Here is a 24444-nt window from a genome sequence, read left to right as displayed (position 1 = left end):
ACCAGAGAAAGACAGCAACGCTGAAGAGAGCGGGAGAGAGGAAGACCCAGAGAAAGACAGCAGCACCTAAAAGAGCGGGAGAGAGGACCCAGAGAAGACAGCAGCGCCTAAAAGAGCGGGAGAGAGGACCCAGAGAAAGACAGCAGCGCCTAAAAGAGCGGGTGAGAGGAGGAACCAGAGAAAGACAGCAGCACCTAAAAGAGCGGGAGAGAGGACCCAGAGAAAGACAGCAGCGCCTAAAAGAGCGGGAGAGAGGACCCAGAGAAAGACAGCAGCGCCTAAAAGAGCGGGTGAGAGGAGGACCCAGAGAAAGACAACAGCGCCGAAAAGAGCAGGAGAGAGGAAGACCCAGAGAAAGACAGCAGCGCCGAAATGGGCGGGAGAGAGGAGGACTCAGAGAAAGACAGCAGCGCCTAAAAGAGCAGGAGAGAGGAAGACCCAGAGAAAGACAGCAGCGCCTAAATGAGCGGGAGAGAGGAGGAGTCAGAGAAAGACAACAGCGCCAAAAAGAGCGGGAGAGAGGAGGACCCAGAGAAAGACAGCAGCGCCTAAAAGAGCGGGAGAGAGGAGGCCCCAGAGAAAGACAACAGCGCCGAAAAGAGCAGGAGAGAGGAAGACCCAGAGAAAGACAGCAGCGCCTAAAAGAGCGGGAGAGAGGAAGACCCAGAGAAAGACAACAGCGCCTAAATGAGCAGGAGAGAGGAAGACCCACAGAAAGACCGCAGCGCCTAAATGAGCAGGAGAGAGGAAGACCCAGAGAAAGACAGCAGCGCCTAAAAGAGCAGGAGAGAGGAAGACCCAGAGAAAGACAGCAGCGCCTAAATGAGCGGGAGAAAGGAGGACTCAGAGAAAGACAGCAGCGCCTAAAAGAGCAGGAGAGAGGAAGACCCAGAGAAAGACAGCCACGCCTAAATGAGCGGGAGAGAGGAGGACCCAGAGAAAGACAACAGCGCCTAAAAGAGCAGGAGAGAGGAAGACCCAGAGAAAGACAGCAGCGCCTAAAAGAGCGGGAGAGAGGACCCAGAGAAAGACAACAGCGCCGAAAAGAGCAGGAGAGAGGAAGACCCAGAGAAAGCCAGCAGCGCCTAAATGAGCGGGAGAGAGGAGGACCCAGAGACAGACAGCAGCGCCGAAGAGAGCAGGAGAGAGGAAGACCCAGAGAAAGACAGCAACGCTGAAAAGAGCAGGAGAGAGGAGGACCCAGACAAAGACAGCAACGCTGAAAAGAGCAGGAGAGAGGAGGACTCAGAGAAAGACAGCAGAACCTTAAAGAGAGGGAGAGAGGAGGACCCAGAGAAAGACAGCAACGCTGAAAAGAGCAGGAGAGAGGAGGCCCCATGAAAGACAACAGCGCCGAAAAGAGCAGGAGAGAGGAAGACCCAGAGAAAGACAGCAGCGCCTAAAAGAGCGGGAGAGAGGAAGACACAGAGAAAGACAACAGCGCCTAAATGAGCAGGAGAGAGGAAGACCCACAGAAAGACAGCAGCGCCTAAATGAGCAGGAGAGAGGAAGACCCAGAGAAAGACAGCAGCGCCTAAAAGAGCAGGAGAGAGGAAGACCCAGAGAAAGACAGCAGCGCCTAAATGAGCGGGAGAGGGGAGGACCCAGAGAAAGACATCAACGCTGAAAAGAGCAGGAGAGAGGAGGACCCAGAGAAAGACAGCAACGCCTAAAAGTGCAGGAGAGAGGAAGACCCAGAGAAAGACAGCAGCGCCTAAATGAGCGGGAGAGAGGAGGACTCAGAGAAAGGCAGAAGCGCCTAAAATAGCGGGAGAGAGGTGCCAGAGAAAGACACCAGCGCCTAAAAGAGCGGGTGAGAGGAGGACCCAGAGAAAGACAACAGCGCCGAAAAGAGCAGGAGAGAGGAGGACCCAGAGAAAGACAGCAGCGCCTAAAAGAGCGGGAGAGAGGAGGACCCAGAGAAAGACAGCAACGCTGAAGAGAGCGGGAGAGGGGAAGACCCAGAGAAAGACAGCAGCACCTAAAAGAGCGGGAGAGAGGACCCAGAGAAAGACAGCAGCGCCTAAAAGAGCGGGAGAGAGGAGGACTCAGAGAAAGACAGAAGCGCCGAAAAGAGCAGGAGAGAGGAAGACCCAGAGAAAGACAGCAGCGCCTAAAAGAGCAGGAGAGAGGAAGACCAAGAGAAAGACAGCAGCGCCTAAATGAGCGGGAGAGAGGAGGACTCAGAGAAAGACAGCAACGCCTAAAAGAGCGGGAGAGAGGAAGACCCAGAGAAAGACAGCAATGCTGTAAAGAGCAGGAGAGAGGACCCAGAGAAAGACAACAGCGCCGAAAAGAGCAGGAGAGAGGAGGACACAGAGACAGACAGCAGCACCTAAAAGAGCGGGAGAGAGGACGACCCAGAGAAAGACAGCAGCGCCTAAATGAGCAGGAGAGAGGAGGACTCAGAGAAAGACAGCAGCGCCTAAATGAGAGGGAGAGGAGGACTCAGAGAAAGACAGCAGCGCCTAAAAGAGCGGGAGAGATGACCCAGAGAAAGACAGCAGCGCCTAAAAGAGCAGGAGGGAAGAGGACCCAGAGAAAGACAGCAACGCTGAAGAGAGCGGGAGAGAGGAAGATCCAGAGAAAGACAGCAGCACCTAAAAGAGCGGGAGAGAGGAGGACTCAGAGAAAGACAGCAGCGCCTAAAAGAGCAGGAGAGAGGAAGACCAAGAGAAAGACAGCAGCGCCTAAATGAGCGGGAGAGAGGAGGACTCAGAGAAAGACAGCAGCGCCTAAAAGAGCAGGAGAGAGGAAGACCCAGAGAAAGACAGCAGCGCCTAAAAGAGCAGGAGAGAGGAAGACCAAGAGAAAGACAGCAGCGCCTAAATGAGCGGGAGAGAGGAGGACTCAGAGAAAGACAGCAACGCCTAAAAGAGCGGGAGAGAGGAAGACCCAGAGAAAGACAGCAATGCTGTAAAGAGCAGGAGAGAGGACCCAGAGAAAGACAACAGCGCCGAAAAGAGCAGGAGAGAGGAGGACACAGAGACAGACAGCAGCACCTAAAAGAGCGGGAGAGAGGACGACCCAGAGAAAGACAGCAGCGCCTAAATGAGCAGGAGAGAGGAGGACTCAGAGAAAGACAGCAGCACCTAAAATAGCGGGAGAGAGGAAGACCCAGAGAAAGACAGCAGCGCCAAAAAGAGCAGGAGAGAGGACCCAGAGAAAGACAACAGTGCCGAAAAGAGCAGGAGAGAGGAGGACCCAGAGAAAGACAGCAACGCTGAAAAGAGCGGGAGAGAGGAAGACCCAGAGAAAGACAGCAGTGCCAAAAAGAGCAGGAGAGAGGAGGACCCAGAGAAAGACAGCAACACCGAAAAGAGCAGGAGAGAGGAGGACCCAGAGAAAGACAGCAGCGCCTAAAAGAGCGGGAGAGAGGAGGACCCAGAGAAAGACAGCAACGCCTAAAAGAGCGGGAGAGAGGAGGACCCAGAGAAAGACAGCAGCGCCGAAAAGAGCAGGAGAGAGGAGGACCCAGAGAAAGACAGCAGCGCCTAAAAGAGCGGGAGAGAGGATGAACCAGAGAAAGACAGCAACGCTGAAGAGAGTGGGAGAGAGGAAGACCCAGAGAAAGACAGCAGCACCTAAAAGAGCGGGAGAGAGGACCCAGAGAAGACAGCAGCGCCTAAAAGAGCGGGAGAGAGGACCCAGAGAAAGACAGCAGCGCCTAAAAGAGCGGGTGAGAGGAGGAACCAGAGAAAGACAGCAGCACCTAAAAGAGCGGGAGAGAGGACCCAGAGAAAGACAGCAGCGCCTAAAAGAGCGGGAGAGAGGACCCAGAGAAAGACAGCAGCGCCTAAAAGAGCGGGTGAGAGGAGGACCCAGAGAAAGACAACAGCGCCGAAAAGAGCAGGAGAGAGGAAGACCCAGAGAAAGACAGCAGCGCCTAAATGGGCGGGAGAGAGGAGGACTCAGAGAAAGACAGCAGCGCCTAAAAGAGCAGGAGAGAGGAAGACCCAGAGAAAGACAGCAGCGCCTAAATGAGCGGGAGAGAGGAGGAGTCAGAGAAAGACAACAGCGCCAAAAAGAGCGGGAGAGAGGAGGACCCAGAGAAAGACAGCAGCGCCTAAAAGAGCGGGAGAGAGGAGGCCCCAGAGAAAGACAACAGCGCCGAAAAGAGCAGGAGAGAGGAAGACCCAGAGAAAGACAGCAGCGCCTAAAAGAGCGGGAGAGAGGAAGACCCAGAGAAAGACAACAGCGCCTAAATGAGCAGGAGAGAGGAAGACCCACAGAAAGACAGCAGCGCCTAAATGAGCAGGAGAGAGGAAGACCCAGAGAAAGACAGCAGCGCCTAAAAGAGCAGGAGAGAGGAAGACCCAGAGAAAGACAGCAGCGCCTAAATGAGCGGGAGAAAGGAGGACTCAGAGAAAGACAGCAGCGCCTAAAAGAGCAGGAGAGAGGAAGACCCAGAGAAAGACAGCCACGCCTAAATGAGCGGGAGAGAGGAGGACCCAGAGAAAGACAACAGCGCCTAAAAGAGCAGGAGAGAGGAAGACCCAGAGAAAGACAGCAGCGCCTAAAAGAGCGGGAGAGAGGACCCAGAGAAAGACAACAGCGCCGAAAAGAGCAGGAGAGAGGAAGACCCAGAGAAAGCCAGCAGCGCCTAAATGAGCGGGAGAGAGGAGGACCCAGAGACAGACAGCAGCGCCGAAGAGAGCAGGAGAGAGGAAGACCCAGAGAAAGACAGCAACGCTGAAAAGAGCAGGAGAGAGGAGGACCCAGACAAAGACAGCAACGCTGAAAAGAGCAGGAGAGAGGAGGACTCAGAGAAAGACAGCAGAACCTTAAAGAGAGGGAGAGAGGAGGACCCAGAGAAAGACAGCAACGCTGAAAAGAGCAGGAGAGAGGAGGCCCCATGAAAGACAACAGCGCCGAAAAGAGCAGGAGAGAGGAAGACCCAGAGAAAGACAGCAGCGCCTAAAAGAGCGGGAGAGAGGAAGACACAGAGAAAGACAACAGCGCCTAAATGAGCAGGAGAGAGGAAGACCCACAGAAAGACAGCAGCGCCTAAATGAGCAGGAGAGAGGAAGACCCAGAGAAAGACAGCAGCGCCTAAAAGAGCAGGAGAGAGGAAGACCCAGAGAAAGACAGCAGCGCCTAAATGAGCGGGAGAGGGGAGGACCCAGAGAAAGACATCAACGCTGAAAAGAGCAGGAGAGAGGAGGACCCAGAGAAAGACAGCAACGCCTAAAAGTGCAGGAGAGAGGAAGACCCAGAGAAAGACAGCAGCGCCTAAATGAGCGGGAGAGAGGACTCAGAGAAAGGCAGAAGCGCCTAAAAGAGCGGGAGAGAGGACCCAGAGAAAGACAGCAGCGTCTAAAATAGCGGGAGAGAGGTGCCAGAGAAAGACACCAGCGCCTAAAAGAGCGGGTGAGAGGAGGACCCAGAGAAAGACAACAGCGCCGAAAAGAGCAGGAGAGAGGAGGACCCAGAGAAAGACAGCAGCGCCTAAAAGAGCGGGAGAGAGGAGGACCCAGAGAAAGACAGCAACGCTGAAGAGAGCGGGAGAGGGGAAGACCCAGAGAAAGACAGCAGCACCTAAAAGAGCGGGAGAGAGGACCCAGAGAAAGACAGCAGCGCCTAAAAGAGCGGGAGAGAGGAGGACTCAGAGAAAGACAGAAGCGCCGAAAAGAGCAGGAGAGAGGAAGACCCAGAGAAAGACAGCAGCGCCTAAAAGAGCAGGAGAGAGGAAGACCAAGAGAAAGACAGCAGCGCCTAAATGAGCGGGAGAGAGGAGGACTCAGAGAAAGACAGCAACGCCTAAAAGAGCGGGAGAGAGGAAGACCCAGAGAAAGACAGCAATGCTGTAAAGAGCAGGAGAGAGGACCCAGAGAAAGACAACAGCGCCGAAAAGAGCAGGAGAGAGGAGGACACAGAGACAGACAGCAGCACCTAAAAGAGCGGGAGAGAGGACGACCCAGAGAAAGACAGCAGCGCCTAAATGAGCAGGAGAGAGGAGGACTCAGAGAAAGACAGCAGCGCCTAAATGAGAGGGAGAGGAGGACTCAGAGAAAGACAGCAGCGCCTAAAAGAGCGGGAGAGATGACCCAGAGAAAGACAGCAGCGCCTAAAAGAGCAGGAGGGAAGAGGACCCAGAGAAAGACAGCAACGCTGAAGAGAGCGGGAGAGAGGAAGATCCAGAGAAAGACAGCAGCACCTAAAAGAGCGGGAGAGAGGAGGACTCAGAGAAAGACAGCAATGCCTAAAAGAGCGGGAGAGAGGAAGACCCAGAGAAAGACAGCAATGCTGAAAAGAGCAGGAGAGAGGACCCAGAGAAAGACAACAGCGCCGAAAATAGCGGGAGAGGACCCAGAGAAAGGCAGCAGCACCTAAAAGAGCAGGAGAGAGGAAGACCCAGAGAAAGACAGCAGCGTCTAAATGAGCAGATGAGAGGAGGACCCAGAGAAAGACAGCAACGCTGAAAAGAGCGGGAGAGAGGAAGACCCAGAGAAAGACAGCAGCGTCGAAATGAGCAGATGAGAGGAGGACCCAGAGAAAGACAGCAACGCTGAAAAGAGCGGGAGAGAGGACCCAGAGAAAGACAACAGTGCCGAAAAGAGCAGGAGAGAGGAGGACCCAGAGAAAGACAGCAACGCTGAAAAGAGCGGGAGAGAGGAAGACCCAGAGAAAGACAGCAGTGCCAAAAAGAGCAGGAGAGAGGTGGACCCAGAGAAAGACAGCAGCACCTAAAAGAGCAGGAGAGAGGAGGACCCAGTGACAGACAGCAGCGCCTAAAAGAGCGGGAGAGAGGAGGACCCAGAGAAAGACAGCAGCACCTAAAAGAGCAGGAGAGAGGAGGACCCAGTGACAGACAGCAGCGCCTAAAAGAGCGGGAGAGAGGAGGACCCAGAGAAAGACAGCAGCGCCTAAAAGAGCGGGAGAGAGGAGGACCCAGAGAAAGACAGCAACGCTGAAAAGAGCGGGAGAGAGGAAGACCCAGAGAATGACAGCAACGCTGAAAAGAGCGGGAGAGAGGAAGACCCAGAGAAAGACAGCAGCGTCTAAATGAGCAGGAAAGAGGAGGACCCAGGGACAGACAGCAGCGCCTAAACGAGCGGGAGAGAGGATGACCCAGAGACAGACAGCAATGCCGAAAAGAGCAGGAGAGAGGATGACCCAGAGACAGACAGCAACGCCGAAAAGAGCGGGAGAGAGGAGGACCCAGAGACAGTCAGCAGCGCCGAAAAGAGCGGGAGAGAGGACCCAGAGAAAGACAGCAGCGTCTAAAAGAGTGGGAGAGAGGTGGACCCAGAGACAGACAGCAGCGCCTAAAAGTGCGGGAGAGAGGAAGACCCAGAGACAGATAACAGCGCCTAAAAGAGCTGTCCAGTCCAGTCCAGCCTGTGACTCCAGAGTGGACCAACCTCATTCTCAGAAAAATCAAAGTGTGACATCGTGGGAAAATTGGGCCTTGAATGGTTGTTGAGTTTTTTTCTCATTTATCTTTCAAAACTTGGGTAATTTTAGTAATTGTAAGGTTTTATTACCAGTAGTAAGGTTTATTAATATTTGTAATGCTTATTGGATTGGCTGGTGAGTATTGGCTATTATTGTTCACTGTGGAATTTCAATCGGGGTAAGTGGAACATTTATGGGAATAGTCAGGACTAGAAACATTAGGGGCAGGACCAGAGACATTAATAAAAATTTAATCAGTAAAATAATTAATTAATTAAACGCTATAAAGATGGCAGGGCATGTGATGTGTGGCAGCTGCAGAATGTGGGAACTCATGGACACCTGTAAACACATCCAAGGTAAACACATCTGCAGTAAGTGTCTGCAGCTGCAGGGCTGTGGTTCAGAGTTTATGAGCCGGAGGCCGAGCTGCAGACACTGCGACACTTCATGGTGCAGCAAAGTTGGACTGTTTGTTGCAGCAGACTGTCACACACCTTAGGATAGGGTTGTCTGATTTGGTCCAAGATCAGGGACAGGAGGGTGTGACTGCAAGTGAGGCAGGTATGGGGATCAAGAAGGGAGAAGTGGCACAGCCTCAGCTTTTGCAATTATCCAACAGTTTCGAGGTTCTTGCAGCCTGTGTGGATGAGAGCGAGGGCAGCAGGGTGAATGAGCAAACTGATCATGGTACTGTGGTACAGGAAGCCATTCATGCAGGGGGAGTTAATAGGAATGTAGTGGTAATAGAGGACAGTAATGTCAGGGGGATAGACACAATTCTCTGCAGCAAGAGTCCAAATGGCTGTATTGCCCGCCCGGTGCCAGGGTTCAAGAAATCTGCTGTGGGCTGGAGAGGTACTTGCAGTGGGAGGGGGAGGATCCAGTTGTTGTGGTCCACTTAGGTACCAATAACATGGGTAGGACTAGGAAGCAGGTTCTTTGTAAAGAGGAGGAACAGCTAGGAGCTGAGTTAAAAAGCCTTGGGATTTTCCTTTATCCTGCCTGCCAGGGTTTTTTCATGCCCCCTTCTTCGCTCTCCTAATTACTTTTTTCAGTAACACAGCAAGTGGCCAGAAATCGCTACAAATTCAATCAGCACCACTTCAGTCATTGACATTCTAGACAAGTTGTTTACAAAGCAGGGTTTGCCAGAGACAATCACGACAGACAACAGACCGCAGTTTGTTTCTAGTCAGTTCACAGAGTTCCTGGAAAGCTATGGAATTCACCACCATCTGACATCACGATGCAACCCGCCATCGAATGGTGGTGTCGAATGTTTCAACAGGGTGGTCAAGGACAGTTTGAGAGCTAGCATGTTGGAGGGGAAAACATTTGAACAATCAATTCATATCCGACTTCACACATATCGATCCACCCCACACTCTGAACGGAAAGACACCAGCCAAACTTATGATTGGTTAAAACTTTCGCCGCCGCTGAGCATTCTTCAGCCATCACCACCATCCAACATGAAAGTCAGAGCCGAAGCAGAAGAAATTACGGAGCAACAAGGCAAAATAAAAGCATAATCCTATAAACAAACACATGTAAGGAAACCATGATTCACAGTCGAAGATTGGGTTTGCATCAAACGTCCAAATTGCAACCACAAACTTGTGTCGTCTCTATCATGACCTAAGCAGATCAAGCAGATGCTCAATATCAATGCTTATCTCTTGGATGACAACACCAAGTGGAACGCGAGATGCTTGATTATGAGCAGACCTGGAGATTTCGACAATTGTGACTATGAGGACGCATTTCCTTTTCCGATTAGTGACCGTGATGTTGATCATCCACCTAATCAAGATAATCACACTGAACCATAACCATATTTTCATCGATCTCATCGCCATTATAGGCAACCTCCACATCTCAAAGATTATTTGTGTACTTAGAAGAACAAATGGACTCTAAAAAATGACTCAATATATACCTGTTGATGCTTTTAAAGATTTAATTCAAAATAAGCTCCTTAGTGTACAAGGGGGGAAATATGTTGTGTTTGATTGCTTTATTGATTGCTCTGTGCCTTCTCACTATGCTGTCGGTCAACCCTGAGGGGGCGTGGTTCCAAAAGTGAAACAATGACTAACCCGGGCAGCCATCTAAATGAAGCCGACACGCACAGAAATTGTGAATCTAATTTATTTATGCTTAGGGTACAAAACATGACAGCCCCCTCCTATTTGTCACTATTATGACCAGGTGAGAAAAAGGTCCAGCACTCCCTTTCAGCCTTCACCTGGTCTTACTGTAACAGGGTTTTATTTTTAAACACATGTGTTTTTAGCTCCCCTTGGTGAATCCTTGTTCACTGCTTTCCAATTGTAAGGCAAACAAGCCAGCACTAACAGGCTTTCTTCGGTTTAAAGAAGAAAAGTTGAAATTTATGAAACTTAAACTCTAATTTGGTTGACAACTACGGATACACCCACGCTAGCATGCATACACGATACACACATGCAGATAGAGACAGAAAAGAGCAGAAGTAAAATAAAGTGGAATAGTTTGAGGGAATATCTGAAGAGTTGTTGTTACAGTTCTTCGAGCTCACTCTCCAGTCCTTAATTGTAGGTAGATCGGGATACTTGCCTTTATTAGCCGAGACACAGCAAATAAGATCAGGGAGGTTATGATGAAGCTGTATAAAATGCTAGTAAGGCCACAGCTGGAGTATTGCAGGTCCTGATTTTGCTTTAAGAACTTTGCTTTAAGTGACTGCACTGGAGAGGGTGCAGAGGAGATCCACCAGGATGTTTCCTGGGCTAGAGCATTGCAGCTATGAAGAGAGACAGGATAGGTTAGGGTTGTTTTCCTTAGAGAGAGAAGACTGAGGGGGGGACCTGATTGAGGTATACAAAATTATGAAGGGTGTAGATAAGGTAGATAGGAAGAAACTTTTTCCCTTAGCGAAAGTGTCAATAACCAGGGGGCATAGATTTAAGGTAAGCGGCAGGAGGTTTGGAGGGGATTTGAGGAAAAGTGTTTTCACCCAGAGGATGGTTGGAATCTGGAATACACTGCCTAAAGGGGTGGTAGAGGCAGGAACCCACACAATATTTAAGAAGTATTTAGATGAGCACTTGAAATGCCACAGCATACAAGGCTGCAGGCCAAGTTCTGGTAAATGGGATTAGAATAGATAGGTGCTTGATGGCCAGCATGGACACAATGGGCCAAAGGACCTGTTTCTGTGCTGTATTACTCTATGGCTGAATTTTATTCGGGCGCCACGCTGCACAGCAGCACCCTTTCAACTCAGCGCGCCACCTGCATTTAGGGGCCGCTGCAGACCCCCCGTGATATTATGCGCGGGGGCTCATTAGCATCACTGTGCCGAGCCTCCCCCCACCCCCGATATTACATGGGGAGAGGCAGAACATTCGGCGCAGTGAGGAACCCTTTGACAGTTGTGCAGCAGGTGCTGGGGCCCTATTTTAAGCGTTCCAGCACCTGCTTCCTGACAGCTGTCAAAGAATACTTACCTGACAGCTGAAGAGTGGGGCTGCTGTCAATCTGGCAGCAAAGAAGAAAGTGCTGCAGAAATCAGCAAGTTCACAGACCTGAAAGGTAACTCTGCTTCTGTCTCCACAGATGCTGCCTGACCTGCTGAGTGACCCCAGCATTTTCTGCCAGTTACTTACCCTGCTGTGTCCCAGTGTCCTGTGAAGTTGCAATCCTCTTCTTCCACTCAAGTGTAGCATTCCTTCTTGTAGGCGTGCTGCACCTGGGTGAATAATCTTAAATTTGCACATTCCAGGACGTGAGACTTAATTAGACCATAAAAGGTATTACAGAGGTTTACAGGGAACACACTGTCACAAATGGGAATGCATGGGTGTCACAGCAATGTAAATACATCTTTCACTAAATGTTCCTCACCAACATGTGTGTCCTTTTCTCTGTGTGAATGATGTGCCAGCATGTAGAGCCAATGTCACATCCCTTTGCACCGTTGGCCGTGCAGGAGAGCCAACATATGCAATAACATCATTGCCATGCCACCATTACTCATGAACGTCTCCACGGATTCAGTGACATGAACATTGGCTTAGTCAGATGCTACCTCTAATGGTTTAAACAGGGATGCTGCAGATGTGGACTGGTGCACAGCAGGTGAGCAAGGGTGATGTGTGGCTTGCAGAGTTCATGTCGGTTCCGATGGAACAGACAGCCTTTGTCTGATAAGCCACTTCCGTATATCCCTAGCTCACTGTTGGCCCTGCGTGCAGAGCCTGGGTGCTATCTGCCGTCCCATGTGTCTTTCATGTTGTAGGTTCTCAGCCTCCTCATAGTCCGAGGAGGAATCCTGTTGACGTCTCTCCTCATCATGCCAGGCCTGGCCCCTATTGGGTGCGTAGTTGTGCAGAGCAGCAAAGAAAGGAGTTGGCCTTTTCGGCCCATCATACAGGGCATCACCCTATCCGTACAGGCATTGGAGGCGCTCTTTCAGCATGCTGATCTCCTGTTCAATGGCAGCTCAGTGGCTGGCGTTGTATCTCCTCTGCAGCAATGGTGGAGTCTCTCATGGGTGTCGGGAGCCATGTCTCAAAGGATAGCCCTTATCTCCAAGAAGCCACCCCGCCATCTGAGCCAGTTCAGTGAACAGCGGTGACAGCTGGGACTGGTGCAAGACCCAGGTGTCATGGCAGCTGCCTGAGAAGCGGTCACACATTCGTTGTAAGCAGCTCCGGTGTTCACATACCACTTTTACCTAGATTGAGAAGGCTCCTTTAATGGTGACGTCTGCAGGTGGTAGCCTGGCGGGTGGTCTGATGGCCACATGAGTGCAGTCTATGAACATTACAACCTATGGTTCTCCGGCAATGGTGCCAGAACTAATAGCCTTCTGGGCCTGGCTGTGAGAGTCCATCCTGAAGCGGACATCCTCACTGGCCCTCACTGGCAGGGTTGTTGACCTCCCTGATGCACTGCTGACTGTGTGACTCCACAAAGGTCTCTGTTGTGCCCCTAAAAGGCTGCAGAGGCATCAGGTTTGAGAACCGTTGCCACTATGAGGAACAAAGGCATGGGATGTCCACTGGAGCCCATGGGCTGCAGGTCATCCTTGAACAGGGCACAGAGATGTGTCACCACCCTCTCTATATGCGCAATCTCCTTTGACACTGGTGCTGTGGCATCCGATGACAAGTCATGTGGAGCCTGTAGATGCGCGGCGACCGTAATGGCGAGCTCCCCTTGGGGGCTGCTGCTCACGACTGGGGGCCTCTACGTAGATCGCACCTACCTGTTGGTATTGCCTCTTGCGCATATGGATCCTCACGTGCAGAGGATCACACAATGTAGGCTGTGCCATATCTATTTCCATGTGATAAATAAAGTTGAAACATGCATGTTTCCGAAAAGTTCCTAACAGAGCATGGATTGGTGTTGACTGGTACATCAGCTGCTTTCCTGGATCAACTATGTGGCGTGCCATGGCATTGCCTATCTTGGCCAACACTCAGCATGACCACATCAAGATCCTACCAGCTGAGTCGATTCCCCCAACATCCATAAAACCTTAATGCTCCTGCCCTTTCTGGCACCCTCCCCACACACAGGGTGCCTATTGTGCCATTGCCCCCTCACAAATACAGAGTGTACACTGTTAATGGAGGGATGGTACACGGTATCTCCATTCATTCCAGCACAGCTTTCCCTCCAGTAATCCCATACCCACTCCCTTTCAGAATGCAGAGTGAGACCCCTGTGTATCCCTCCTCCCTTCCGTAATGCAGAGTGAGGACCCACTAGATTTTCAGATCGTGAACTGGACTGCACGTGACAGCTGCCTGCTCAACGAAAAATCCGGCAGTGTCGGTGGAGAGGCGGCGGGCTGCATAATCAGCATAGGTAAGTAATCGTTACCATATGTTGATTGTGGTGCTGCCACTGTGCAGTGTGGGGGGGGGCCGCACCAAGGTCCCACCACTGCCGCTAATATGTGGCGGGCCCTTCTCGACATCGCAGGTCGAGGTTGGCCTCTCCCTGCAACATTTTACCGGCCCCCGCGCCGCAACCCGCAGCATCGAGGGGCCGGTAAAATTCAGCTCTATGACTCTAGATCTTGATTTTCATTGGGGCCCACTATTCTTCTTAAACCTTGTCCACTGTAGGAGATTTTTCTCTCTTGGGGTTCATGTGTCATCAGTGGGTTTTGGAGTTCCATGAGAAAGAGACAGGAGCAGACAGAAGAGGCTGTGACGAGCCATCTAGGAGAGGTCTTTTTAATCCAGGGGCAAACAGCTTTCTGCAGGCTCTCAGTTCAAACTGTACAATTTAGAAAAAAAAACAGACTGCCAAGCAGGTTAGTCATGTGACTAACTAGTTTGACCAAATCCGTTTGTGTTTTAGTTTAGTTTAGAGTTTAGAGATACAGCACTGAAACAGGCCCTTCGGCCCACCGAGTCTGTGCCAACCATCAACCACCCATATTATACTAATCCTACACTAATTCCATATTCCTACCACATCCCCACCTGTCCCTATATTTCCCTAACACGTACCTATACTAGGGGCAATTGCTAATAGCCAATTTACCTATCAACCTGCAAGTTTTTGGCATGTGGGAGGAAACCGGAGCACCCAGAGGAAACCCACGCAAACACAGGGAGAACTTGCAAACTCCACACAGTCAGTACCCAGAATTGAACCCGGGTCACTGGAGCTGTGAGGCTGCGGTGCTAACCACTACGCCACTGTGCCGCCCATGTTTTGTATTGGAGCAAGGGATAGCTCCGTTATTCCAAACGCTGTCTGTTACTATTCAAAAATGTCTTTCCAGCCAGGGGCCTGGCAAACCCTTGTCACAGGTCTTCTCTTCTTCCCAGCAACAATTTGAAATTGAATGTCCATGTGGCAAAATTAATGTGCCTCATTCTTGGCAGGTGGGGGCTGACATGACAGTCACCTACATGCTGCCCCTCAGAAGCATTGTCCAAAAGCATAGTGTTGCTAAATTATCATAGAAAGTGCTGGAAATACTCAGCAGGTCTGGCAGCATCTGGAGAGAGAAACAGAGTTAACATTTCAGGTCTCTGACCTTTCATCAGAACCACCGAACATCAAGCCACTGTCTCCAGGAAGTCACTGACCTCATCTGCTCTGGAGATCTTCCCTCCATCGCAACCCACCTCTTGTCCCGCAACCCTGGACAACCCATTTTTGCCTCCTTCCCAAAATTCACAAACAGGACCTATTGTTTCAGCCTGTTCCTGCCCCTCGGGACTTATTTCTTCCTATCTTGACTCGATTATTTCTCCCTGGTCTAGTCTCTTCCACTTACATCCTTGACTCTTCTGACACCCATGGAATTTCAACAATTTTTAATTTGCTGACTCTAACTACCTCCTTTTCACTTCTTCTTCTTCTTCTTCTTTGGCCTCTTTGTCTCGAGAGACAATGGGTAAGCGCCTGGAGGTGGTCAGTGGTTTGTGGAGCAGCGCCTGGAGTGGCTATAAAGGCCAATTCTAGAGTGACAGACTCTTCCACAGGTGCTGCAGAAAAATGTGTTTGTCGGGGCTGATACACAGTTGGCTCTCCCCTTGCGCTTCTGTCTTTTTTCCTGCCAACTGCTAAGTCTCTTCGACTCGCCACGCTTTAGCCCCGCCTTTATGGCTGCCCGCCAGTTCTGGCAATCACTGGCAACTGACTCCCACGACTTGTGATCAATGTCACAGGATTTCATGTCGCGTTTCCAGACGTCTTTAAAGCGGAGACATGGACAGCCGGTGGGTCTGATACCAGTGGCGAGCTCGCTGTACAATGTGTCCTTGGGGATCCTGCCATCTTCCATGCGGCTCACATGGCCAAGCCATCTCAAGCGCCGCTGACTCAGTAGTGTGTATAAGCTGGGGATGTTGGCCGCCTTGAGGACTTCTGTGTTGGAGATACGGTCCTGCCACCTGATGCTCCGGAGGCAGCGAAGATGGAATGAATTGAGACGTCGCTCTTGGCTAACATACGTTGTCCAGGCCTCGCTGCCATTGAGCAAGGTACTGAGGACACAGGCTTGATACACTCGGACTTTTGTGTTCCGTGTCAGTGCGCCATTTTCCCACACTCTCTTGGCTAGTCTGGACATAGCAGTGGAAGCCTTTCCCATACGCTTGTTGATTTCTGCATCCAGAGACAGGTTACTGGTGATAGTTGAGCCGAGGTAGATGAACTCTTGAACCACTTCCAGAGCGTGGTCGCCGATATTGATGGATGGAGCATTTCTGACGTCCTGTCTCATGATGTTCATTTTCTTGAGGCTGATGGTTAGGCCAAATTCGTTGCAGGCAGCCGCAAACCTGTCGATGAGACTCTGCAGACACTCTTCAGTGTGAGATGTTAAAGCAGCATCGTCAGCAAAGAGGAGTTCCCTGATGAGGACTTTCCGTACTTTGGTCTTCGCTCTTAGATGGGCAAGGTTGAACAACCTGCCCCCTGATCTTGTGTGGAGGAAAATTCCTTCTTCTGAAGACTTGAACGCATGTGAGAGCAGCAGGGAGAAGAAAATCCCAAACAGTGTGGGTGCGAGAACACACCCCTGTTTCATGCCACTCAGGATAGGAAAGGGGTCTGATGAGGTGCCATTATGCTGAATTGTGCCTTTCATATTGTCATGGAATGAGGTGATGATACTTGGTAGCTTTGGTGGACATCCGATCTTTTCTAGTAGTCTGAAGAGACCACGTCTGCTGACGAGGTCAAAGGCTTTGGTGAGATCAATGAAAGCAACGTAGAGGGGCATCTGATGTTCGCGGCATTTCTCCTGTATCTGACGAAGGGAGAACAGCATGTCAATGGTCGATCTCTCTGCACGAAAGCCACACTGTGCCTCAGGGTAGACGAGCTCGGCCAGCTTCTGGAGCCTGTTTAAAGCGACTCGAGCAAAGACTTTCCCCACTATGCTGAGCAGGGAGATTCCATGGTAGTTGTTGCAGTCACCGCGGTCACCTTTGTTTTTATAGAGGGTGATGATATTGGCATCCTTTTCACTATGGACATCCAATCTCACTGTACCTCCAGGCCCTATCAGGTTGGTCTGAGGACTCTCCGCTACTTCCTTAAACAGAGGCCCAACCAGTCCCCATCTACCGCCAAACTCTTCCGCCTGGCTGAACTTGTTCTCACATTGAACAACTTCTCCTTCAACTTCACTCACTTCCAAATACAAGGTGTTGCTGCAGGTACCCACATGGGTCTCAGTTATGCTTATCTTTTTGTGGGATATGTCAAACATTTCCTGTTCCAGTCCTACTCAGGCCCCCTCCCCAACTCTTTTTCCAGTACATTGATGACGGTGCCGTTTCCTGCCCTCGCCCGGACTAGCAAACTACAACAACTTTGCTTCCAATTTCCACCCTTCTCTCACCTTCACATGTTTCATCTCCGACATTTCTCTTCCCTTCCTCAAATTCTCTGTCTCCATCTCTGGGGATAGACCATCCACCAATATTCATTAAAAGCCCACCGACTCCCACAACTACTTCGACTGCACTTCTTCACACCCTGCTCCCTGTAAAAACTCCATTCCATTCTCCCAGTTTCTCTATTTCTGACGCATCTGCTCTGATGATGCTGCCTTCCACAATAGTGGTGCAGTGGTTAGCACCGCAGCCTCACAGCTCCAGCGACCCAGGTTCAGTTCTGGGTACTGCCTGTGCGGAGTTTGCAAGTTCTCCCTGTGACCACATGGGTTTCCACCGGGTGCTCCGGTTTCCTCCCACAGACAAAGACTTGCAGGTTGATGGGTAAATTGCCCCTAGTGTAGGTAGCTGGTAGGAGAATGGTGGGGATGTGGTAGAGAATATGGGATTAATGTAGGATTAGTATAAATGGGTGGTTGTTGGTCAGCACAGACTCGGTGGGCCGAAGGGCCTGCTTCAGTGCTGTATCTCTAAATAAATAATAAAAAAACACCTCTGACATGTCTTCCTTTTTCCTCAACCGAGGATTTTGCCCCCCACTGTGATTGACAGGGCCCTCAACCGTGTCCGTCCCATTTCCCACTCTTCTGCCCTCACCCCTTCCCCTCCCTCCCAGAACCGCAACAGGGTTCCCCTTCTCCTTACTTTCCACCCCACCAGCCTCCACATCTGAAGGATCATCCTCTGCCATAGTTACCACCTCCAGTGTGATGCCACTACCAAACACATCTTCCCCTCCTCTTCCCCTTCTCTGTGACCTTGTCCTGTCAACATCTCTTTTGTTATCTCTTGCCCCACACCCACTTTACTTGCTTAAAGCCTATTACATTTCTAGCCTCTGCCAGTTCTGATGAAGGGTCACTGACCTGAAACGTTAACTCTGCTTCTCTCTCCACAGATGCTGCTAGACCTGCTGAGTATTTCCAGCATTTCTTTTTTTTATTTCAGATTTCCAGCAATAGCAGTATTTTGCTTTTACATCTTCCTCTCCGCTCCCCTGTCAGCATTCCGAAGGGATCATGCCCTCCGCGAGACCCTGGTCCACTCCTCCACCAGCCCGACTCCTCGTCCCCTTCCTACAGCACCTTCCCCTGCAATCGCAGGAGGTATAATACCTGTCTTTTTGCCTCCTCTCTCCTCACCATCCAAGGCCCCAAATACTCCTTTCAGGTGAAGCAGTGATTTACTTGTACTTCTTTCAATTTAGTATATTGTATTCGTTGCTCACAATGCAGTCTCCTCTACATTGGGGAGACCAAACACAGATTGGACCGTTTTGCGGAACACCTCCACTCAGTTCTGATGAAAGGTCACAGACCTGAAATGTTAACTCTATTTCTCTCTCCACAGATGCTGCCAGACCTGCTGAGTATTTCCAGTACTTACTGTTTATATTTCAGACTTCCTACATCCGCAGTATTTTGCTTTTATTTTGGTGCTAAATTATCAGACTGCTTATCTGACATCCAGTGCTGAATGAGAGGTAATTTCCTCCAATTAAGCATTATTAAACATGAAGCTATTGCTTTTGGTGACGGCTCTAAACTCTGTTCCCTAGTTACTGACTCTATCCCTCTCCCTGGCAAGAGTCTTAGTCAAAACCAGTCTGTTCACAATCTTGGTGTCATATTTGACCCCGAAATGAACTTCTGACCACATATTCGTGCCATCACTAAGAATGCCTATTTCCGATCCCGTAACACAGCCTGACCTCGTGCCAACTCAGTCACCTGCATATAGATTGGGCAAACCAAATTAGCAATAATACTGTAGAGGAGCAATTCCTGGAGTGCGTACGTGATGGTTTTTGGACCAATACATTGAGGAACCAACTGGAGAACAGGCCATCATAGACTGGGTATTGTGTAATGAGAAAGGATTCGTTAACAATCTTGTTGTGCGGGGTCCCTTGGGGAAGAGCGACCATAACATGATAGAATTCTTCATTAAGATGGAGAGTGAGAGAGTTGATTCTGAGACTTGGGTCCTGAATCTAAATAAAGGAAATTATGAAGGTATGAGGCACAAGTTGACAATGATAGATTGGGGAATGTTACTTAAAGGGTTAACAGTAGATAGGCAATGGCCAGCATTTAAAGAGCACATGGATGAATTACAACAATTGTTCATTCCTGCCTGGCTCAAAAATAAAACAGGAGGGGTGGCTCAACTGTGGCTTACAAAAGAAATCCAAGGAGAAGAAATATAAAATGGCCAGAACAAGCAGCAAACGTGAGGATTGGGAGCAGTTTAGAATTCAGTAAAGGAGGACAAAGGGATTGATTAAAAAGGGGAAAATAGAGTATGAGAGTAAGCTTGCAGAGAACATAAAAACTGACTGTAAAAGCTTCTATAGATATGTGAAGAGGAAAAGATTAGTGAAGACAAATGTGGGTCCCTTACAGTCAGAAATGGGGGAATTTATAATGGGGAGCAAAGAAATGGCAGACCAATTAAATACATACTTTAGTTCTGTCTTCACAAAGGAGGACACAAATTACCTCCCAGAAATGTTGGGGAACATAGGGTCTAATGAGAAGGAGGAACTGTATGAAATCAGTATTAGTGGGGAAATGGTGTTCGGGAAATTGACAGGATTGAAGGCCGATAAATCCCCAGGGCCCGATAATCTACATCCCAGAGTACTTAAGGAAGTGGCCCTAGAAATAGTAGATGCATTGCTGGTCATTTTTCAAAATTCTATAGATTCTGGAACAGTTCCAACGGAGGGCAACTAATGTAACCCCACTATTTAAAAAAGGAGGTAGAGAGAAAACAGGAAATTATAGACCAGTTAGACTGACATCAGTGGTGGGGAAAATGCTAGAGTCCATTATAAAAGATGTGAAAGCAAAGCACTTGGAAAACAATGACAGGATCGAACAAAGTCAACATGAAAGGGAAATCATGCTTGACAAATCGACTTGAATTTTTTGAGGATGTAACTAGTAGAATAGATAAGGAAGAACCAGTGGATTTGGTGTTTTTGAACTTTCAGAAGGCTTTCGATAAGGTCCCACATGAGAGATTAGCGTGCAAAATTAAAGCACATGGGATTGGGGGTAAGGTACTGACATTGTTACGACCGACCACTCCTGTCAAAGCCCCAATCAAAATATACGATTCTGATTGTGGTGGGACCAACGCACTGTTAATTCAATCCCGCCATTCCACAGATTGGCTAAAATAACATTTAAAAACTTTCCAAATTAAAGAAAGACCCACCAAATTGTATCATCTATTAACCCCCGAATGAGGTTAACCAAACCAGGTGTCTTTAAATCAACAAATTAACTCTAATTAAAATAACTAAATTCTTAAATGAACATTTAAAAATAGAAAAATTAGCGTCCTTGCAAATTTACAGTCCAATGTTGTTCAAAATCCTCGCAGAAGGTTGTTCAAGGTCCCCTGCAGAATGTTGTTCGAAGTCCTCGCAGAATGTTGTTCGAGGTCCTCACAGAATATTGTTTGAAGTCCAGCGAATTTCAACAATTAACGACTTGCAAACACTTTCAACAGAATCAATCTGACTTTAGAGTTTTTGAGGGATAAAAGATTGTCACAGTCTAACTTCCCTTTCTTCAATTTAAATTACCAGAGATCTCTGTCTGCACTTGACTTTTTAGAATTTCGAGAGATAATAATTAAACAGACAAAAATCTTATTTCCTTCAGTTTAAATGGTTGAGAGCTCTTTTTCACTGCTGACACCACAGCTGTCTGTGTCTTCTGTCTGTGCATTCAAACTGTCTTACTAACTGCCAGTTCAAACTGAATTGTAACAAATGTAGCGCATCAGGCTCACTCCCAGTGGCTATCTCTATGGTTACAAGAATGCACTCTTTGAATCGCAGTCTCCAAAAGGCTGTTTCTAAGGCAACGAAAATGCACCTTTCTATAACTCCTAAGGCTTGCCGGCTCTTAAAGCAATACTGATTCCTTGCACACCTTAAAGGCAAACCGCATATTCCGAAAAAAATCTACAGGACCATGACAACATGGATAGAGAACTGGTTGGCAGACAGGAAACAAAGAGTATGAATAAACGGGTCTTTTTCCGAGTGGCAGACAGTGACTAGTGGGGTACCGCAGGGATCAGTGCTGGGACCGAAGCTATTCACAATATATATTAATGATATAGATGAGAGAATTAAATGTAATATATCCAAGTTTGCAGATGACACAAAGCTGGGTGGGAGTGTCAGCTGTGAGGAGGATGCAGAGAAGTTCCAGTGTGATTTGGACAGGTTGAGTGAATGGGCAAATACATGGCAGATGCAGTATAATGTGGATAAATGTGAGGTTATCCACTTTGGTGGCAAAAACAGAAAGGCAGATTATTATCTGAACGGCGATAGATTGGGAAAGGGGGAGGTGCAGCGACACCTGGGTGTCCTTGTGCACCAGTCACTGAAAATAAGCATGCAGGTGCAGCAGGCAGTTAAGAAGGCAAATGGTATGTTGGCCTTCATAGCGAGAGGATTCGAGTACAGGAGCAAGGATGTCTTGCTGTAATTATACAAGGCCTTGGTGAGATCACATCTGGAGTATTGCATTGAGTTTTGTTCTCCTTATCTGAGGGAGGATGTTCTTGCTGTGGAGGGAGTGCAGCGAAGCTTCACCAGACTGATTCCTGGGATGGCAGGACTGACGTATGAAGAAAGATTGGGTCGATTAGGCTTGTATTCTCTAGAGTTTAGAAGAATGAGAGGGGATCTTATAGAAACCTACAAAATTCTAACAGGACTGGACAGACCAGATGCCGGAAGGATGTTCCCGATAGCGGGGGAGTCCTGGACCAGGGGTCACAGTCTAAGGATAAGGAGTAAGCCATTTAAGACTGAGATGAGAAGAGATTTCTTCACCCAGAGTGTGGTGAACCTGTGGAATTCTCTACCACAGAAAGCAGTTGAGGCCAAATCATTAAATATATTCAAGAATGAGTTAGATATAGTTCTTAGGGCTAAAGGGATCGAGGAATACGGGGAGAAAGTGGGAACAGGGTACTGAGTTTGGATGATCAGCCATGATTGTATTGAATGGCAGTGCAGGCTTGAAAGGCCAAATGACCTACTCCTGCTCCTATTTTTCTATGTTCTATGGAACCCTCATTCATATCATCTTACCCCTCGGCTTGACTATCCCATTGCACTCCTGACTAGTCTCTGTAAACTTGAGGTCATCCCAACCTCTACTGCTCATGACTGAACTCACAGTAAATTCCATTTACCTATCACCCCTGTGCTCGCTATCTTACATTAGCTCTCGTTCAAGCAACATCTTGATTTCAAAATTCTCACCCTTCAGCTTTCAAATCCCCCCATGACCTTGCCCCTAGCTATCTCTGTAATCTCCACCAGCCCCACAACCCTCTGAGATACCCGAGCTCATCTAATTCTGGTCTCTTGAGCACCCCCAATTTTAATCACTCCATCATTGCTGGCCACGTCTTCAGCTGCCTAGGCCCTAAGCACTGGGATTCCCTCCCTACACCTCTACTTCTCAACCTCGTTTTCCTCCTTTAAGACACTCCTTAAAACCTACCTCTTTAATCAAGCTTTTGGTCATCTGACCCAATATCTCCTTATATGGCTCAGTGTCATATTTTGTTTTATAATGCCTTGGGATGTTTAATTACCTTACAGGCAATGTGAAGATATAAGTTTTTTTGTTATATATCACGTACCCCAAATGCTGGTGAGGCAGAACAGTGATGATGAACACTGGGACATTGCCAGATAAATATAAAGTCATTCGTCATTAAGGCACAGAAGGAGGCCATTCAGCCCATCAAGTCTATGCTGGCTCTCCGTAGAACAATCCAGTCAGTCCCATTCTCCTGTTCTACCCCCATAGCCCTGCAAGTTTATTTCCTTCAAATGCCCATCCAATTTCCTTTTGAAATCATGAATCGTCTCTGCTTCCACCACTCTCATAGGCAGTGAGTTCCAGGTCCTAGCCACACACTGCATGAAAAAGTTCTTTCCCACACTCCCCTGCATCTCTTGCCCAAAACCTTAAACTTGTGTCCCCTAGTCCTTGTACCATTTGCCAGTGAGAACAATTTTTCTTTGTCTACCTTTTCAAAACCTGCCATAATCTTGTACACTTCTATCAAATCTTCCCTCAATGTCCTTTGCTCCAAGGAGAACAATCCCAGATTCTCCAACGTAATCTTGTAGCTAAAATTCCTCATCCCTGGAACCATTCTGGTAAATCTCGTCTGCACCCTCTCAAGGACTCTCACTGCCTTCCTAAAGTGCAGTGACCAGAACTGGATGCAATACTCTAGTTGGGGTCTAACCAGATCTTTACAAATGTTCAGCATAACTTCCCTACTTTTGTACGCAATACCTCTATTTATGAAGCCCAAGATCCCACATGCTTGGCACATTGCCTGTAACATAATTAAACACTCTCTCAATATGTCCTGCCACCTTCAATGATCGATGCAAATGCACCCCCAGGTCCCTCTGTCCCTGTACCCTTATCAGAATTGTGCCATTAAGTCTATCTAGCCTCCCCTATATCTTCTGTCAAAATGCATCACACCTCACACTTCTCTGTATTAAATTCCATCTGCCACTTTTCTTCACATTCTGATAGCTTATCCATGTCGTGTTGCAGTTGATTTATCTCATCCTCACGGTTTGCCACTCCTCCAAGTTTGGTATCATCTGCAAATTTTGAAATTTTATTCTGTGGTCCAATATCCAAGTCATTTATACATGTCAAAATAAGCAGTGGTTCTAGCACTGACCCTTGGGGAGCACCAGTGTCTACCATCCTCCAGTCTGAATGTCTACGACCTCAGTGAGACCATTAATGTTAAAAAAAGATATGAACTCCGCAGACCAATTTAAAGAATTACACAACACGATTTCATGTTATAAGTGGCTGGTACCCCAAATTTCAAAGAAAGGTATTTTCTTCACTTATTAACACACTTGAAAATCTCACACCACACTTATATGTTACTCTGTCCTCCTTAATGATGACATATTTGTAGTTAAAAGTCCCAAACTCCTCCCAGTTGCCATCAGTTGGATTTCCCAGACCTTGTACAAAGTCAATATCCTCTTCGCTCATTTCTCCGATCGCTTTCATCCTGGACTTCCATGAATAAGGTGATCCCTACTGATTCTTTTACTTCTCCACAAGCCTCAACTTTCGAAATGGGTTCAAGTCTTCACAACCTTTCACAGTATCAGTCTTCTGAGAGATGGTGTCCCCTCTCTCTCTCCTCTCTGAGGCTGCTGCTGCTGGTCTTCTTCCAGCCTTCCTTACAGCCTGTCTGCCTTCTGAAAATCTGCTGAATTTATCTCAAATCAAAAGTCAATAGCCAATTGCCCTTTTCCAAAATGCAAAGTCTACAAGTCTGACTACAGCAGAGCCACCCGGGCTTTCCGTTGTTTCCAGGTGTTAGCAGCTGCCATTCGTATTTACATTCTTAGAGCCATGGACTCCGTGTTTATGATCTGAAATTCTGGGAGGGTGAAACACATTGTTCTTCAGGTGTCACAACCTTGCAGTCTCTGCTTTTCAAAAAGGGTTTTGATCTGAGTTCTTGGTTGTCCTCGTAACCACAATTCCTGTCTTTTTAAGCAGAGTTGATG

The sequence above is a fragment of the Heterodontus francisci genome, chromosome 1 (genome assembly GCF_036365525.1).
Source record: "Heterodontus francisci isolate sHetFra1 chromosome 1, sHetFra1.hap1, whole genome shotgun sequence".
Classification (NCBI taxonomy): domain Eukaryota; kingdom Metazoa; phylum Chordata; class Chondrichthyes; order Heterodontiformes; family Heterodontidae; genus Heterodontus; species Heterodontus francisci.
This window is presented reverse-complemented; position numbering follows the sequence as displayed.